The following is a 16,449-nucleotide window of genomic DNA, read 5'->3' as shown; positions in this document are numbered from 1 at the left end:
AAAAAATAACATAAAATTAACCCTTGAGGGCTAGATGGAGACTGGTGTATTTATCAATGTGTCTGTAGTTCTTCCTCTGCATGAAAAATATTTTGAAACTGAAAATAATATTACATACTTTTTATTATTAATCAGCCCCCCCGGGCCCAAAATATGTAATGGCTTTGAGTGTCTAACAGTATTTCATCAAGTTTTCCAGCCTGGAGCACATTGTACTATTTAGGAAAGTTGAGTGTTTTCACTGCATGCAAGGCATAACCTCATGGATCTCCAGTACAAACAAAGCAGTCTTCAATCTCCTCTTTAGAGAAGTTGTAAATCTCTAGGAATGGCCCAAAGTGGGCAGGTTTCTGAAATTAATATAGAAGAGGAAAAAGTCTACTTGTTTACAAAGTGACTCTCAAACTTAATTAATAATCATACCTGGCGGTCCAAATCATGAAAAGGATGGCATTGATGCCCAAAGAATGCACTGATGGAATACCCCAATGGCTTAGAGCCATGTTTCACCACTTCTTTCTGTTTGGGACCCTGCCATCTGTTTACATTTGCCCATTGTCATCCAGGCTTTATAGATAACTGACTTTGGGTTAAATTGGTGTTTATGGGAGAAAGCAGTGGCTGGAAAAGGTTATTTTGGTTGTGTAGGGTTGACTTTAGAGAAGGGACATTGAGAGGAGAGAGATCAACAAAAACTTCAAGAATTACTTCAGCTTTGGGTTAGTTCAGGACATTCTTAATTCTGTACAATTGGCAAATACCATTATTTTAAGAAATAACATCCTGCACAGAGATTTTAACCCTTTCTGGTATCAAGTCATTGTATGCTGAGGTTTAGTTAGCCAACAATGGCTACCATTAGTAGTGCAATGAATTACAAGGGCAGAAAGTCCTAAACTGCTTAATTTACCTTCTTCCTGTGATCCGAGTTCAGATAACAAATATGATGATGAATATATATCTTGTTATTACCTTAAGAGTTCTCCCTGGTGGAGGTTCTCCAGATTTTCATGCTTGAATCCACCCACTGGATGGCTTCATGCTTTTATAGGCTGGCTGGGGCTGGATAGAGTCCTGGAACTGGCCTTCTAGCCACACTCTTGGAGTGTATATCCTCTGGTTAGTTCCCCTTTTTGACAGATGTGGAGTCCTCAGTCCAAATACTTAGACCCTGATAATAGCAGCAGCTCACCCAGGACTCCCAGTAGCTTTTGCACGCTCTTAGAGTTCCACTGATGCTGCAGACTCTCTGGATTACTATTTCCCCTTTGAGAGACTGTGACAGTGAAAGCAAGTAATGCATAGAGTTTGCAAAGGAATTTCTAGACCCATCGCCCCTTACTCACAGACAAAGTACAAAAGATATACAGATCTATGGAAAAATAACAAAAACCTTCACATAAAACCTTTCCTTTATTTGCTCACTACCCTGAGAGCCCTTCAAGTTTTTGTCAGGGTCCTTTCATGGTCCCTGGACCCTCCTCCTGTGCAATGTTGCCTTCTTCTAAACTCTTTTTTAAAAATGGCCAGTGGGAGATCCTTCCATTTATAAGATTCCAGACCCCCCCCCACACACACACTTTTATCAGGTGACTCCTTATTGAGTTCATGTCCCTAATTAGGTGATTTGTTGCTTAGTTATGGCCCCTTGCAGTTCAGACTGTTAAAAGATGGTTCCCTTAGGCTGCAGCCAGCTCATTGTCCTAGAAGGCTTTCATTTGAATGGAAGGCCATCCAAGGTCATGATTGCTGGTTGCTCTCCATTGTTAGCCCTCTGCTAAGTGCAAAAATGTATCCTGACACCTCCTGGAATCCCAATCCAATATAGTTGAGTACAGTTTCAAAATGGTGTTCACAAAACAAACTGGATTTTGCAGACTTAATTTAGATACATGCAGACTATTCTAATCGATTTAGTCAGGACATCATTCAATTTTAAACAGGACAATCCTGATTTTCTAATGTTTGTCCCTCATCCAGAACTGAGACAAAACTAAATGTGGTTTTGTTCCGGTATCAGAAGCGGGATGCCAGAATGAAGAACATGTTTCTCTGCCCTCGCTGGTGTGACCTCTCAAACACCATGTATGTGAGGTCATGCCGATGGGGTGGTGCACTCTTTAAAATGGCATCCTCATGAGACGTAACCTTTCATGCACCATGTGTGCAAGGTCATGCCAAGGGAGGCAGGATCATGGCGGGAAGGGTAAGCACACACTGTTCCTGGATTTTACCGTAATGTCGGGTATTCCAGGAGTGTGTGAGTGGCCACCCTATATCCATCACATATCTAAACTCTAGTCTTTATTTATTTAATCATAAACCAATTTAAAAATATGAAAAAAGGAATAACCTGTATCTGGAAGATTTCTTTAAAAAAAGTTTCATTTGATTTCCTTTGGAAAGGAATTCCCCCTTTCCCCCCTCAATTCTTACACATTCCCTTGTAAGGAATAATAATATCTACTAAAATGCTACACATTATTCTCCTCAAAATATTTCAATAAATTCAAGCAAACATAATTGACCCATTGTCACTTCAGGCGTCAAATCAAATTCTGTGAAATCTCCACTCCCCTCCCTCTAATATAGCTCATAAATCAGGGTAATAATTGTACTAAATTTGGCTGAGAAAAACTTTTTTCAAAACGTCTCAAACAGCAGACATGAATTATAGAGTCTGTAGAGTATGCACAGTTATCCCCCTTCCTAGTCGTTGCCTTATTCATGAATTCTGTGTTAGAGTTTAAGATAGACAGAGTTGTCCAATAGACATCTTCATACACAATCCAGGTCAACCTTCCTACAATCATATTAAATCAGTAGTTTAAAGTATATGTCGGATGAAGTAGGGTTTTCAGATCCTGCTGTAGACTCTGGGTTCTTGGTTATCAACTCTCTTCTGTTTCCAATGTGATTTGCTCACTCTGTATGTATTTCCAAAAGACAGAGTTTCTTACATACCCAGACCGGCTATTCATTCCTTTGCACATTCTGTCCCTCCTTACTCATAACTTTGTTCAACTCCTCCTTTTCTTCCACCCTACCACACTCTCACTTTTTTCTTCCCTGACAGAAAATTCTGGTAAAATAGATGAGTCTTTCAGTTCATCCTGAGTTTCATCAAAATCAGTGCTCTGTAAAAGCAAGACGGGAAATGAGTTCTAGGGTCAAAGATCTCTGCCCAGATATAGTCTGTCATTATTGTGTATTGATGTTACTCTGTGTTTCAGTCTCACATCTCAGATTTGGGGGGCAGGAGGAGAGAGACTGAGGGAAAATGTAAAAAAACCACACAAATGTACCCCTTAATTTCTTCACCTATTTCTCTCTTTCCCTCTCCTAGATCTCTCTGATCTCAAACATATTATTCATCCTATGTGACAAGGGTTGCAGAGCTATTCTTAATACCTTCCAGCTGTTCCCTATGAGAAAGGAGAAAAATGCAAACTAAAAATAGAGAAGATGTAGTTATCAAAAATAAAATACCATAGCGGGTGGGTTATAGCAGTACTAGCATTCCCAACAAAGGTTTCAAACACATGCACCGTAGGGGACCATCACTTGGGGAAATACTATAGGGTTAAAGAAAAAAAACAGTATTGATAAAACATGTAACAAACTAGTCAGAGGAAACATATAATCTCAGTTGGTAAATTTAATTGAAACAGATTAAGTTCTAAATCAACACAATTGATGATAATATTTTTATCTCTAAAGGTTAACTGCATTTTTGACACTCCTCGTCTCCCCAGAAACCTGTGTAAAAGACATTGGGCAGGGTGCCTTCAATACATTTTATTTAGAATAGACATTTATGACTGGTCATTGACTTTGGGATTCCATTAGTGATAATGAAGGGCACATGTAATGCTTGCTACTCAGAGTGCAGTAAATGATGCATATACACAGATCATAGCACATCCACACTGTGCTCCACACTGTTTTGTGATGTGCCATTGCTTGGTACTTGCATTAGTGGTTCCAGTGGAATTAAACTAAATAGTAGTTTCAGTGCTGATCAAACTTCTTTGGAAATCATCTTAGCGCACAGTATAATAACTCATCTTTTCTTTATTCCTGTCAAAGACAAACTCCGAATATCTAGAGGTTAACATCAACTTACTTTTCTAACCTTTGTAGATTTAGGGCCGACTTCTGCTTGCTTTATTCAGGTGTCTAGTTGCCTTTAATGAACTACTCTTTTGAGAAAGGTGATCAGGATATATTTCAGAGTCATTTGACTCAAATATGTTTCAGGAAGGGGCAGAGTGGAACAGACATACTAGATAAATAATTTTGGACTGGTTATTGGGTAGTCGTCTTTTTTTTTTTTCTTTATCTGTTTGTTTGGTTCTGGGTGACACTTAGTATAGCCAAAGGAGCACAGCCTCCTGAGTTCAGTGGGTGGGAAAGTGAGAAATGTTTCAAGTGAATGTCGAAACGTGCTGTACAACCTTGTGCATTATGCTAATTCCAAAGTAGCCTGGATTTTGAAAGACAAAAGTAAACTTTAATTTTTATTAAGGAGTGGGTGGGGAGAAACATCAGTTTTAGCTAATATTTTGACCCCGGGAACACAAGTGGAATTGTTTTGCAAAGGGAAGGAAAGAATGTTACTCTTAAGATCCCCTGGTATGCTAATATTGTACACTCTTCAGACCTTCTGTTTACTGTATTAATTGGAATCAGGTGATTTCCCCCTACCCCCATTAGACTTTATGGTATTGTACCAGTACAATCTGTTATAAACATAATAGAGCATTGGTTTTTATTTGCTCTTGATTTTTAATATTCACTGACAAACTTTGGTAAATAAAAGCTTTTGTTTTGTTGGTGAAAACTCAAAAGTGAGGGCATCTTAAAGGCCTAATACTGCACTGCACTGGAGGGACTGCGTTCTAGTGGTTAGAACAGATGGTTCGGCATCAGTATTCTTGGGCTCTGTTCCTGTTTTTGCCATTGAGTAGCTGTGCAAATATGTAAATCCCAATTTCCCTATCTGTAAAATGGGAATTAGATACTGACCTCCTTTGTAAAGGGCTTTGAGAACTACTGATGAAAAGTACTATGTAAGAGCTAGGTATTATTAGTATTAACAAATTAATTTACAAATTCTTGAAAAAAAAAAAAGTACTTGCAAATTATTATTCTTGCCTCAAGGGACCCTGGCTTTTGATTCCTGATTCTTAGCCTCTTGCAACAAGTCTGGTTAGGACTCTAAGAACTGTGGGAGCTGGTGAAATCAATCCTGTGAGTCCTCTCATTCCTCAACCGCATTAGGTTGACTAATGAGATCCATTTATAAAACCTAATAAATGTCTTAGTTATCGATTTCCAAATTGAAACACAGCTCTTACATTCTGAATTAATTCGAACTTAATACATAAAAGTTCTTGTTCTGGGACAGCTTCATCTGAAGTACCTATTCCAGTTCACTAAAGGAAAGCAACTTGGCCCTTCTGCTAACATGTGAATTAACTCAATTAGGGAACATGACCAACAGAATAAATTTTATATAGAGAGATACAGATATCCATTAGAAAAGAGCTTATGTAATCTCCCTCGCAAGAGTATTTTGGAAAAAAAAATCAATCAGAAATGGAACAATAAACCAAACTTAAATTACAGAGAGCCCAGTCACGATGTTTGAATGTGATCCATAAAATTTCTTTTAGCTACACACTAAAAGAGAAGTTATGCATTTGACACTGAAATGATTTGTGCAAATCCTTTTTTATTTCCCGAGCCATAGTCTCTGCATAGTCACAATGTCAGTGAGTTTTATGTAATGTCCAACTGCATTAGCTGTAGCAACAATGTGTTTAGCATAATAACACACTTGAAGAATGGAGAGCCCATAGTGCATGTGCACACAACGATAGCTCCCTTTTCTTTTGCCCATGCACAAAGGCATGCTGTAGTCTTCCGGAACCAAGTCATAATTTTTTGACAAACCACTATGCAGGCTGAATGTTGACATTGGTAGGAAATTAAACCATAAACACATGAAGCACCAGGCTGGAAAAAATGCAAAACTCTGTAGATAGTATTGATGGCAACTCAAAAATACCATTTAAATTTTACTGATTTTTTTTTAAACCTGCTTCCTTCTGGAGTGCATAAATAAAGGTGGCTATATATTCCTCCATTTACACAAAGAAAAAGGAGCTTTTCTGAACATCAGTCCCACAACAAATGTTTTTGGCCTGTGTGACAACTCCAAGCTGGAAGAGCAATTCTGAAGCTCCCTATACACTACATATCCCTTCCATAACTAAACTAAACCAACCTAAGTGATTGCCCAAGTTATAGGTTGTATAAAACATTACTGGTGAACTCTGTAGTCGTATTCATGAGGGCCAGGTCTGTAGGCATTGTATCCCCCAAATGAGGGTAGGGCCCCTCCACCACTTCTGCCAGAAAAAAATAAATCTTCTCTTGGGAGCCATGTGATCTCCAGAATTAGTTGCCTCCCCTATATGCTAGCCCCTGGGAAGTCTTTGTGAGTTGCACCATCCTCATGGAAATGAGTTGGCACATAATATGGTTGAATGAACACTCCCAGAAATCACCAACTTGCTGAATCCTTAAACTTCTGTCAGATGGCAAGGTTCACACAAAGAGAATTTGGAGGTGGTAGGGTTTTTTTTAAGGCCAAGACTTGTGTGTATAGAATTTGGCCTTAAGACTTGTGTGTATAGAATTTGGCAGCTTTTTCTATCAGGGAGCTCATAGAGGTGGCAGGAGGGGTGTGATGGGGGCTCAGGGCAGGAAGTTGAGGTGTGGGGTGCAGGAGGGGTCGGGGTGCAGCAGGGGGCTCAGGGCAGGGGGTTGGGGTGCAGAAGAGGTGTGGGATGCAGCAGCGGGCTCAGGGCAGGGAATTGGGGTGCAGCAGGGGGTTGGGGTGCAGGCAGGGGGCTCAGGGCACGGAGTTGGGGAGCGGGGTGGCAGCGGCGCACACCGGGACCAGGGTAGGCTGCCTGCCTGCCCAGGTGCCGACCCCGGCTCTGGCCCCGGCCCCACACCGCTCCACGAAGCAGCTGGAACCATGTCCCTGCGGCCCCCGTGGGGGGGGGGGCGGGATGCAGGGCTCCTCTAGGTACCTCCCCCGAAGCTCCCATTGGCTGCGGTTCCCCGTTCCCGGCCAATGGGAGCTGTGGGGGACGGTGCCTGGAAACCAGGGCAACACACAGAGCCCTCTGCTCTCCCCCATCTCCCCCCGGCTGCAGGGACATGTTGCCAGCCACTTCAGGGAGCGGCGTGGGGCTCGAGGGGGACAATCCCACGGGTGCAGTTTGCCCACCCATGGCCTGGAGGTAGGCTGGAGGGGCGCGCGGGCCGCAGGAAATAGCCCCGTGGGCCATGTTTTTGAGACCCCTGGTTTAATGCTAAAAATTTGAGTTTTAGAGGTAAAACACAAGGGAGCAGCTCCCATCTTAGCTTCCAATCCATTTTAGGAGCTAGACAATCAAAGTTTGTCTTTCTGATCTGTACAACTGAAGGTCCCACTCTAAATGTATATCAAGGAGATGGTCACAGATAGGTATATCTCCATATATTTATTTTATCTCATAGAAGGGACTCTGAAAGATCATCAAGTCCAGCTTGCTGCCTTCACTAGCAGAACCAAGTACTGATTTTGCCCTAGATATCCCTCTCAAGGATTGAACTCACAACCCTGGGTTCAGCAGACCAATGCTCAAACCACTGAGCTATCTCCCCCCCCCTTTTTTTTTAAATATCAAGGAGATGGTCACAGATCAATATCTGCAGTGTGATTACTCTGCACGGGAAAGGGAATCAGCAATAAGGCATTTAAAAGGAGTAGGAATTTATGCTTCTCTGCATCCTTGTCTTAAAGCTGTATTTTATAGTACTTGATAGTTACTGTACGCATACTCCAAATTAAATCCACTATGTTGACTTTGCAATTAAAATAATTGATTTAAATATAATCAGTCACTTTACAGCAGGAGGGTAGATAATATGTCCAGGTGAGGAAACCGAGGCACAAAGTCACTCCCACACCATTTAAGAGATAACATTTAAAAAGAAAACATCATGTGTGCTATTTCAAAAGCCTTCCTTTCCCCTTTTGCTGATCTGTTTCTTTACAGTCCTAGGTCTTCAGGAGTAGGCACCATTTTTTTTCAATCTCGGAGATGTATATTGGTGGTGAGGATTTGGGTATTTTGTCTGGGTAGATACGGCTTTACTTTCTCCAGCAGCTGATTAAGATGGCTATTAAGTTCCAGTATTTTATTTATTTAGAGTGTGCAGTCGTCTAGCCAAGCAATGGCATCTTCAGTGGTGTGATCAGTTCTTCTGGGCCACTGCTTAGTGTAGTCAGCAGGCATTCCTCGACAATGTGCGTCATCGTCTGTGTTGCGGCACAGCTGCACAAAGGCCCCAGTGATACTGGTTGGCTGCACAGAGACCTTGCCTGGTCCGGAACCTGTTCAACAGGGACCATTGGCGACAGGGCAGGTCAAAACCAGGTGGGCAAATTGTGGGGTCGGCGACGAGGGACTGGTTGGGAATTATAACAGATCTCCATTCCTCTCGCCAGAGTGTTTCCGCCCTAACATCCTGGCGTGGCGAATGAGACCATAATGGGCGACGTGACGGCAAACATGCAGCTGGTCATTTTAAAAGGTCATTGTGCAGTGGTAGGCTTGAGTTGGCGCATACTTTCTCCAGAAACTTGCCAGTGGCAACCTCTCATCTGATATGAGGAGGAGCAATATTGCTCAGAACTGGAAGCCATGGGAGTGGAGTCGGACCAGGGTGCCGGAGATGATACTCATGGTGGCATGTAACTGCGTATCCACCAGTTTGGTGTGTGACGATCGACTCCAAACTGGTGCGCAGTACTCTGCCACCGAATATGAGATGGCAAGAGCTGACGTCCGCAAAGTTGGAGCATGAGCACCCTGCGACGAACCTGTCATTGCCATTAGGGGCAATGGATCAGTGTCCTTGCCGTGCTACCCGCCAGTACCTGACATCAGTCAGGGAAGCTAATGGTCCAACCAGCGAGCCGAATTCAATGAGCACCAGCTCAACGAATCCCGGCACTGTCGTCATCAACAACCCCTATGTGCAGCCTGGTGACTTCTATGTCATTGGTCCAGCTCTACACGTGTTACAGCTTAATGTGGAGGGTTTGTTGGCTGCCAAGCGTGATTTACTTTAGTTCTAGTGCATTAAGTAATCTGTAGTACTGCATAAAAACATTCAATGTTAATAGAAGGGAGGTTATGAGGTAAAGTCAGGTACATAGCCCAAAGTCCTGACATCTCTTCCCTGTCAGTAATCATTAGGCTGTCCTCTCTCCCAACAGATGTTTCAGCCAAAAATGAGTTTATCCCAAAACAATGTTGCAAAAAAGGCATTTATGAGCTATAGCTGCATGAGGCAGACAAGAATAAAAGTCAAGCCCGTGTACTGCAGGCCTGTAATAATAAAATCCTGCTAACTATATTTGTCTCATATACACTCTATTGGGGGGGGGGGGCGGAATTAAAGCAACAGGAAATGGCAACGTTGTATAATAAAACTCAGAGCCTACATGGCTACTGAATGGGTGGAAAATGTGTATGCACCACACCACAAAGTGCATGGATACCTTATTAAACATAAACAAATGGAATAGAGAGGACCAATTACAAGAATAAACTTCCCAGTCTCCGAGTATTCCACTTGTTCTTTCCTACTGTGTTTCTTCCCAAGAACACAACTAACTACAGTACACACTGATTTGATAGGCTTCCTGGAGGGGTTTTTTCCCCCTGGGTTTTCAATTATCTACATATAAAAAAGATAAATACAATATAAAAAGCAGATTGTTCATCCACAGTTATTGGAGTGGGAGGGAACAATGTTACACCCTAGTAGTGTTTTAAATAGATATTATACTGTGTACACACAACCATATGGTCACTCTACATTTATTCTCTGTTACTTTCCTCTCCTTAAGCATAGACTATGGAAGAATAAAAGCTTGGCTGTGCCAACACTATTGGATATAATGTTTTACTACCAAGAGTAATCCCACTGAATTTTCTACTCCCTGTTAGTTAGCACTAAACTCGGAAGTGAGAGCACTGGAATTGGCAGCATCTAATATACAAGCAATATGTTTTGCTTTAGGGCCCAGTCCTGCCAAAATGTATTACCAGGTATAGTGCTTATTCTAGGATAGACTTACTGACTCCAGAGAAGCAGCATGGTCCAGTGGACATAAGGCTGGGACTTGGGACATCTGGATTTTATTCCCAACTCTGGCACTCCCCTCTCTGTTCTTCAGCTTTTCCTCCCACCCTTTGGCAGTCTTGTCCATTTAGACTGTAAACTGTTAAGGGCTGGGACTGTATCTGTGTGTGTGTGTGTGTGTGTGTGTGTGTTCAATGCCTAGCAACTTGTTTGGGCCTCTAAGTACTATTGGATTACAAGTAATAGATACTAATATTAACACTGAAGTCAGAGGTATTTGGAGAAATTAGTAAAATGTGGAATATAAATTTGACCAACATGTATGTACTTCTATTATTTATATTCCTGTCATGACCAGAGACCCCAGTCAAAATCAGGGCACCTTTGGGCTGGGCACTGTACTAATATAGATTCGGCCCCCACAGCCAACAATCTAGGTTATCACAAGATACAACAAGTGAATGGAATCAGCAGTAAGGAGGGAGTGGAAGGAAGGACAAAGGTAAGAATAATAAGACTGTGTTAATGTGATCTAATGTTCCAAACCATTGTAATTTATAGGAAGTGTCTCTAAAATCCTGTAAAATCTTTTCCAAACCAGTAGAAATGTTTTTTAAAGCAGCTGCTGGAGAAGAGGCTGGACAAAATTCAGCTGACATATGAGGTCTTAGCAGGGTAGTACAATGTAATTATTTTCTCTCATTTGCTGCCAAGTTTATAGGCTATCTGCCTACTTTTCCATGTATTATTCTCCAGAGCTGGAGAGTTTTTAGTGTAAAATTATAAAAGTAGGAAAGTAAGTAAAAAAGTGTACTTGCAAGACTAAAAAGCCATATTTAAGAATTTTATTAATTGCCCATGTGTGATAAAAAGTACCACTATCATGGTGGACAGATCCATTTGTCAATGATATGTGTACACTTTTCCTGTTTTGTTGGCTAGTGCAATGAAAATGGGAATCTTCTGTATTGTAGTTCAGACCCATAGTGTACTGTACATTTGGGAAGCATTACATTCCAAAACTGTATTGTGAAAGCAGGAAACAAAACACACTGGCCTATCACATGAAGGGGCAAACCAAGATCTCAATGACTGCATCCCGCTCTGTGTGTATGTGCACATACATTTGACGTGTGATTCTTTCCACCATTTTCTGTTTCATATGTAAGGACCCGTTAAACTTTGTCCAGCTCTTTACGCTCTGTACTCAAAAGCCATGCACAGGCACACGGTTGTTCCATCCCTGCCTACCCCGAGTACAGCAGAGTACTGAATACCTTTGATGTTTTCCCCCATCATTTGACACAATAAAATTCAGTATGTGTTCCATGTGATTGAATGTCTCTTGGCCTTTCTCTGTTATATCCATGTGCTCCAGAGTCCATTACATGATCTATGAATTGTCCTGTAGTATATAAAGCCTGTGGTGCTGGCGCCTGGTCTACCAGTACCCCCTTCCCCCGAGTCTTTATTCCTCCTCACAAGACCCTATTCTGCTTTCCTTTCATGTTCAAAATTTTCACTCATATTCAGTGGGAACTTTGTGCAAAAAAGGCAGGATCTATCTAACATGAATTGCATCTCTACTGCCTGTTCTCAGGTCTCCCTCAGAATTAAGAACTTTGGACTGGCTCTTTCAGTCACTACCCTGTGTCAACAGTGCTGTTTAATTCACTCTGGATTGCTAAATTAACTCTTTTGAATCAAAATCATTATTTCCAATTCCTTTAGAAAGGCAGACAAAAAGCTTTAATTTGGGGCTCTACAATTGTAGCAAACTACAATTGCTTTCTATAGGCCTGTGCAGATCACATTAATGTTAATAAGAGTATGCACACACATAGGTTAGTGTCAGTTTGCAGCTTGAAGAGTCTCAAATATGCTAACTTGGGATGCTGTCCTACCAGAAAGATACTGTTTCTCATTATGAGCAATCCCATTATCTTCCCTCACTCTGCTCACAGTAGTTAACACTACACAAGGCAGAAGATGTTTGAACGAGCCTGTCTTTATACACTGTCTGTTGAATATACACCTCCTCAAAAGTCCTTGGCTTATATAATGCCAATGGCTTTGATTAAAAACAATTTATTTTAGAATTAATGATACAAAATAATAAAATAAGAACTATGTTCTTAGTTTTAACAAATGTAAGAATAACTGCTGTTTAACACACAAAAATTCCCATTAAATGAAAGCACAGCTAGCCATGATATGGTAAACATCCCATATGGTGCTAAAAAACATGTACTGTGGTGTAATAGGGCGCCTAGAACCTTGGATTAGCATCTTTATTATTTTAAATCTAAATAAGTAAATAATGTACAATTACAATTGATTGTAATCTGTTACAGAATTACTCTCCTCCAGCAAATGTTTTAATAATCGTTTAGTATTTTCGTTAGCATATATCTTTTCTTCTGGTAAAACTGAAGGAAATGGCCAGTTGAGACAGTGTGTAGTGTATGCACATGCATGCCTGTCTGGGGTGTGTATGTGTATGTGTGTGTGTGTGTGTGTGCACGCACACATGCACGTGTTGAAGAACAGTTTGTATCACTGGAATGTGCATTGTCCCCAGCTGCAAAATCAATTTATAATTTTTATTATTCTGTAAATAAATCTGAAAATTTTATTTGTTTTTTTATTTCCCCACTTTCACTGTGAACAGCCTGCAAAGTGTTTGTTGGGGTCTTTTGTGGCAAAGATGTTTAATTTCCTTTTCTTTCCATTTCCGAAGTGGACTTTGGGTAGCATATTCAGAGCTGATCTTAAAGAAAAAAATGACATTGTGTGTGTTACTGCACTGACAAGCCATAGTTTCCGGTGAATTGTCACTTGCTGAGAATACTGCTTTCTGAGGCACTTGCCTGGGATGTTATGACATTTAAATAGTCAACTTTCATTGTGTTGTGTTTTGCATTTAAAGATGGCAAAAAGCAAAACAAAAACCTCATCAGTTTGTTGTTTTCCTTCTGAGAAACTGTTTTGTAGGAACTAAAACCGCTGCTTATTAGGCTATTCTACGTCAGATGTTGATGTTTTCTATGACTTGGAGAAAGCTACATGAACTTTAGACCTCATTAGCATTTAATTAAACAATCTTTCTCTCAAATAAGTAGCCAAACATTAAATGTTCTAATATGATTCTCTTATGAATGGCTGATAGATTTATTTTTAAGATTATTAGAGACAACCTATGTGACTTGGTTCTGCCTACATTCCTTTGATTAGATGTTTTGCTCTGCTTTGAAAACACGTAGCTATTTGTCCATCCTTGTATAAGAAAAGGAACCTAGCACACTTTGTAACAAACTGATATAAGAAGTTTGTAATAAATGCTGTGAAGGGAAACCTAGTTTACCCTTTGATAGTCAACCAAATAGTCACTTGTGGCTCAACAGGTTTTGACACTTATTGGGGGTTTCCATCACACTGATTGCAAATTGCTTCATAGAGTTGTTTGGATTTAAACTACAAAGATCTGACTTTCTCAGACTGGTACTAGGAGAAGGAAATAGGAGATAAATTATAGTATGTAGATTAGTATCTATAGTAATCTAGATTATTGCCCAACTCAAATTCATTATTTTTTTCCTTTGTTTCCCCTAATAATAACCACTTTCCCCCTAATATTAGTTGCCTTTCCTAGTTTTAGACATCCCCAAAAAATCTATACTATGGGATTGGTATCAGGTGGCAGGAACAAATTAAAAATCAAAGCAAATTCTGATAGCAGTTACCTAGCCAATGTTGTCTCCTGAATCATGTTAGCATGACATGCGTTCAGCAGCCCTCTGCACCATAGGTAAAATCCTGGCTTAGCTAATATCAATGACAGAATTCCCATTGACTTTAGTAGAGCCAGAATTTCACTCCTTATGTCCCCAGTTGCCAGGATGACTGAGAGATGGAAATACAACCCACAAGCGTGTTCTCAAACTGAGGCCCCAAATGAGAAATGAGATACAGCATGAAAATACATCATGAGATAACAACCAAATATAAATACCATCACTGCAGGTAAAGAAAAAAAAAAACAGGTGATTTTGAGCATTGAGAAATACACGTACATTCAAACTAGGGCGTAAGTGGTGGAAGCAATATTGAATGATTTACATTTGATTTTATACAAGTTTATAGAAAATATTTTCCCCTAAATGTATTTGCAACTGATTAAATAGTCAATTTTTCCATTTTAGGTAAAACATCTACACCACTAGTGTAGCGTATAACCTATACACCAGGGTGATATTGAAAAATCTAATGATGTTTTACTTACCTATCAAAATTTCTAGTTTTAGACAAGTAGAATATTACAAAGCTGCTTTATGTTGCTATAAAGACAAGAGATGAACCTTCAGAAAGATGGGCAACAATGCAGCAAGGCACTTCTAATGAAATGATTTTGGGTATATGCTGAAAAAATACATTAAAAAGGGTAATTGAATCAAACGTTGGCACGGTGTGAATGAGAAGAGTCACAGCAGATAGTGCTGATGAGAGGAGTATGTCACTTCGTATTAAAACACTTTTACTTTCTTTAGACCATCAAATTATAATAGATTGTTCTTAACTGTACAATAATTTATTGGAGATAGTGACAATCACATTTAATTTGTACTTTTTAGCAAACTGCAATTTACTTTACAAAAAATCGCAAATAGATTTTCAGTAGTTCTTTATCGCTATAGTCAGCGGGCAAAGCTAAGGAGATAAAAACCATAGTGAAATGATTTACTGTAACATTCTGCGGTCATTTTAATAGTCTGACTGGAATACTATAATATTTAACAAAAATATTTGGTCATAGTTCAGCTGTATAAAGAAAATGGTGGTTAGTCTAATCAAATAACAGGTTACTTTACATTTTATCTAAAATAATAACACCATAGTATGAATAAAATGTTGCTGTAAGGGTGTGAGTCTGTGTAACTTGTGTTTGTGTTAATCAATTGAAATCCAGTTTAGACTTAAATATTGTAAGCACGCTGCAGAGAAATAACACTGAGTCTGTAAAATTATTTTCCCCCTGACATTTCAACCATCATTTTATTAATATATTAACACCGCAAACTAATTTATATCAAGGAGTTTATACTTCACTGTCAATAAGGGTGCTGTTGTGATATCCTGCTAAAGAAATTGATTTGACGACGGGAACAAAATTAGATCACTATTACATCCCTTTTATAAGGATAGAAACTAAAGTCTAGTGGAAATGTCCTCCTGTTGTTTAAAGTATATCGGTTAACAATGCAGTGTTGTGTGGGGTGACTGGCGTGAACTGCCAATTTACAAAAACAAAAGGCATACTGCTATTGACACTACAGTTCTTTTGAGGGGAGGTCTTAGTCAATTTTAAATGGACATTATCATTATTTTAAGTGGACATTGGGGGGAAAAAATGTGAAATTTACAAAGAACAAGTACAAATATTTCCTATTCAATCAAGTCATAGAATAGTTTTTAAAATATTTTTTTCCTTGTAATCAAAACATTTTAGCTTCGTGGTAATGCGTAGGAACATGAAATGTAAACTGGATAAAGACTATTGAAATTAAATAAAAATGAAACTGACTAGCTGTTCCTGTTGTCACAGCTGAGTGGCAAAAAGAAAACCAGTGGAATAAAATACTGAGAAATATAATGGATTTTTGAAAGACTTTGATTATTACTTTGAATAATCAGAGGTGCATTGGTAACTTGTAGACGTTCAGCCTTTATTATAGAGCTTGCCTTTCTAGAACATAGTAGCCTCCGTCCCAACTTTATTGTACCCTTCTACCAACATCCCATTTTGTTTGGAAATTAACAGACACCAATCGATCAAATCATAATTAGTTTTTGTTAGAACTGCATATAAAGATAAAGTATTTATTCCCGTGCCTGTGTACTCCCTTACAGTGTTAACATTATCATTTTAACTAAACCTTCTGAATAAGAACTGTTTTTTTTCTCTCCATTTATCTGTACCAATACAGATTCATCGGTTCCTTGAGGTTTTTTAGAATATCTTCCTCCAGCACTTATAAGAGCCTAGTCATCCCTTAAACTTGTTTCTGTCTCCAGCAGGAGGGGGATCCCTTTCAGAGTGTGCACAGGAGATCAAAGAAGCCCTGCGGTTGAGGGAAGACTGACACAGTTGTGTGCAGCTGCCTTCAGAGCACCCCATAAAGCAGGGCCTTTGTCACATATGCAGTGAGGTCTCTTAGCTGGCATGTAGCATGG

The 16,449-nt window shown here is 39.8% G+C and overlaps 1 protein-coding gene across 1 annotated transcript in view; it reads left to right on the top strand.

Moving 5' to 3' along the window:
• Window positions 1-16,449, top strand: part of SLIT3 (slit guidance ligand 3) — a 780,962-nt gene that overhangs the window by 386,744 nt on the left and 377,769 nt on the right. The gene's annotated exons all lie outside the window — the stretch shown is intronic.

The sequence above is a fragment of the Trachemys scripta genome, chromosome 8, assembly GCF_013100865.1.
Source record: "Trachemys scripta elegans isolate TJP31775 chromosome 8, CAS_Tse_1.0, whole genome shotgun sequence".
NCBI classification, from domain to species: domain Eukaryota; kingdom Metazoa; phylum Chordata; order Testudines; family Emydidae; genus Trachemys; species Trachemys scripta.
The sequence above is the reverse complement of the archived record's forward strand: the minus strand, read 5'-3'. Positions and strand labels throughout refer to the sequence as shown.